The sequence below is a fragment of the Procambarus clarkii genome, chromosome 39 (genome assembly GCF_040958095.1).
Source record: "Procambarus clarkii isolate CNS0578487 chromosome 39, FALCON_Pclarkii_2.0, whole genome shotgun sequence".
In the NCBI taxonomy this organism is placed as follows: domain Eukaryota; kingdom Metazoa; phylum Arthropoda; class Malacostraca; order Decapoda; family Cambaridae; genus Procambarus; species Procambarus clarkii.
The window spans coordinates 25,572,632-25,576,544 of NC_091188.1; positions in this window are offsets into that span (position 1 = coordinate 25,572,632).

A 3,913-nucleotide genomic window follows, 5' to 3' on the forward strand; every position below is an offset into this window, starting at 1 on the left:
GATATATTAACCTTGGTACCTAAGGCCTTCACTAGAGACTCTACTTCTAGTCTGAAGCTTTGAAGTGACTCTGGTCTACTGTTTGGTGCATTCAAATCTAGCAATTGATAATAAAGGGTGGCTATACTTAACTCTTTGTTGCAATAGTTTAACTTCAGGAGTTTTATAGCTTCCTCATAATTACTCTCATTAAGATTAAGGTTATGTATGACCTTTTTAGCCTCTCCTTTGAGAAGACTGAGTAGGTATGAAAATTTAGAAACTTTGTCTAGAGACTGTTTCTTATGGATGTGAACTTTAAAGGAAGTCCAAAAATTGTCCCAATTTTCTGTATCTAATCCTGAAAAGGTGGGCAAGTCTAGAGTAGGTAAACGAACCTCAGGTAAGTGATTATTGAAGTGAGACCCAGTGTTGTTGGCATTGGATCCAGACTGTTTGGCTAATTTAGATAGCCTGAAAATTTTATCATGAGTCTTCTCTTCATATTGGGAGATGTCGGTTACTATTTGACTTACTTCATCAGGATCAATTTATACAGTATTTAGCAGAGCAAGATAAGATTGACCTGCAGTTCTGACTTGATCAAATTTCATATCAGCCAATCTAACTGTTGACTCTAAATGATAAGAGTCGATGGGATTATCTTTAGTTAAGTCATCAGCCTTATTAATTAGTCTGGTCAAGTGACCTTTAAGACCAATGTAGGTTCTCCTCAATTGTTCAGGAGTAGCCATGTTGGGCTTAGGTTCAAACTTCACAGTGTTAGCATATGTATTACTAATGAAGCTTGGATACTTGTTCATTAGTGAACAGGTAACATTAATTGTAGCCTAAATTAAGGTGACTACTTTATACTTTACCTCACTTGAGGTTGAATGTACCTACCTACCTAACAACAAATAGCTAGATATTTTGTGTACTGTCTGAACTCCGCCATTAGTTCTCGTCCGGTTAGCTCATCCTTATCACCATCAGAGTTAACGGAGATAATCCAGCAATACACAAAATAATGCATACAAGAGAAATATTATGGAGACACTCCAATCAGAGTTATCTCAAAAATTTATCCCACCCTGTAAAGGGTCAGCACAAATAATGTAATATATACACAACACTGACTAGTTTTAGATCTAGTCGAAATAATTCCTAACTAAGAACTATAAAATTATTTAGTCTGGGCTTGTACCAAATTCAGCACAATCTCAGCCTAAATTCTACCTAATAACATGGGTAAAGATTATTGTGGTGCAATAAGGTAAATATAGTTGTGCTGTATTTTTGGGTTTTTTGTTTTATAAGAGTGCTCTTGCACACACAGGTGAACAATTATGTACAGTTAAGTTTGGCTTGCTAGCCACAGCCTTTTGTGATGGTTGATGGTGTTAATTAACTTGTCAACCACATGCAACCTAGATTCCCCTGACAAATGTACACCATCTCTGGTCAGGTTCTGTCTGTAAGGTCTGGCTGTAAATTGGATATATGTGGCATCCAATCTCACTCGCTTTTTCAGCCTGAAATTTATATACTTAGCAGCTCTCAGGTAGTATTCCGGAGTTACTCCCCAACGATTATCTTGGCTTGGTTGGCGAGGCTCCACTAATGTGAATACTACTGATTCACTGATGAGCTTGAAAGAAGAAATTATGTTTTTGAGGTGTTTGATCACCTCGGCTGGATGACGAGTGGGGTGGATGTCATTGCCACCTAAGTATATGATAGTTAGGTGGTGAGGCCACTCTAACGCAGGTGTTAGGGTGGTGTTATTGTAAAAGTTATGAGCTGTTGCTCCTGGTGACCTAAAGATTCTCACCTCTGTGTGAGGTATAGGTCTAAGTGTTGTGGGTAATTGGCTATGACCCACTAAAGCTACTTTATACATGAGGTAAAGGTAGCAATATGTTAGTGTGATCTAGGCTAACTAATGTGTTACAATGTTAGTTGACACAATTAATTAAATAGTTAGTCTAGTTTCTATCACACAAGGATTAGCTATTAATGGTTAATATTTTAATTATAAATTTAATGCTTATCCGGTTCGATAAGGACCATAATGTGGGATATTTGGGCTTGATTCTGATTAATTAATAATTAAAGTAGTAAATTAAATTACGAAGGACCACCCGCTTTTAAAGTAAAGAGGGAAACTGAGAATTTCAGATCATTAGATAAAATTCTAGAGAAAACCAGTGACTATGGATATGACTAGAAAGTATGATCATAAGAATTATTAATGGGCTGTATTATTAAAGAAACAAACCTCAAACACCTACATTGGGGGGTTATTACTGGAGGTCAATACGTCCAGGAATCAGTGTGGTTCGTTCACTAATTCTATTAATAATAATCTAATCCTATGAATAATGCTGAATATAATATTATTCATATAAAGAAGAACATGAATATGAACATAGTAATGAGTTACAGTAAATCACACATTATGTTAAACATTCTGAATGTATCAAATTGCTAGAATATGGAAAAAAAGAAATAAGCCTTAGCTTGTAGTAGGTTCCTTTAGATAACCCTGGAAGTCCTCTTAATCTCCAATTCTGGTACACTGACGAATGGCACGGTTAACATGGAGAAGGCAGCATGAGGAATTCGTCTCTCGAGCTGCAAGATAAATAACTACCAGTAGCAATTGATTTAACTACTCAATTCATATTCAAGATTATTGATATCTACAGATGGAATTCTAATCACCTGTTATTAGGTGTTATCTCGCCGCGTGACGCGCAATCACCCCGCTATTAATAAACCTGTAAATGATGCATCAAATAAAGGGTACTTAGCTGTGGGCACTGTATAAGTATTAAGATTGCCGTAATGTCGCATCCCAGGCTCCGGTGAACCTATCCTGGATTGATGCGTTTCAAGCTGGCTGATCACGTGTCGTCAGGAACCGAGTCTAGGGTCCCTCCTTTAACACCAGCACTAGTTGAAGATATTATCTGCAAGGTCGTTCACGCCTCACAGTGGCGGCTTTCATCTGCGGATGAATAACACCTACCCGATTTGCTGGGCAATGGCGTCGTTATGAGTACGGTAAGTACAGTTCAGCCTCCTTCCGGCTCTGCACGTGTCCGCGTACCGACGGTCTACCGACTGAGGATGGCGTCCCCCAACCCACGCCGAGTCGACGTTCACAACACAAATTATTGTCTTGAACATTAATATTTCTCGCATTCGCGCTTGAAACTCTAAAGACTGGACGGGTTTATTATTTAGAGGAACGAAATATTATTATTTAACTATTTAAGAATAGTAAACATATAAGGGAGAGGAATTAATGTCTCCCCATGGCATTCATTGATGACGTTAACACTATCGTGAGGTAGACGCTATGATTCTAACGCTCTATTCGGCTTTTAGTTAGAGAACAATTCGTCTGCAATCAGTTGTCATACAGAATGCTTTAATTATGGAGAATCGTATTTAATTCTCACACAAATTGAATATAATGTGTTTTACTGTAAAGAAATCTGACGCAATACTGGCGTCAGGTGACGTGAGAATTCTAGCCTAATGCACAGATGAATTATTAGTACAGGAGAATTCTACGAGTTGTTAATTTTACTTACTACAATATTAAGTATGGTTAGTAATAAGTAATGAGAATACAACAATGCTGTATTCGATGTTGGAAATATCCAACACCACTAGTTATCCACTAAGATCCATAGAAACTTAAAATCTCGGCTGTATGAAATCTCTGCTAATATTAATTGTAACAAACTCAATCTTTAATTTGTTTAGTCAGCTGTATTCTCCCTTGTCCTCAGTGTCAGGAGATTTATTCCAGCTGACAGTTTGATTTCTGATTAGTATTGGTTGTTAGCAGGCATAGGCTTTCTTCAGGTTTAAGATTGTACCTGTAAGTAAATAGCCTCCTGCTGATCTTAACAGGTTC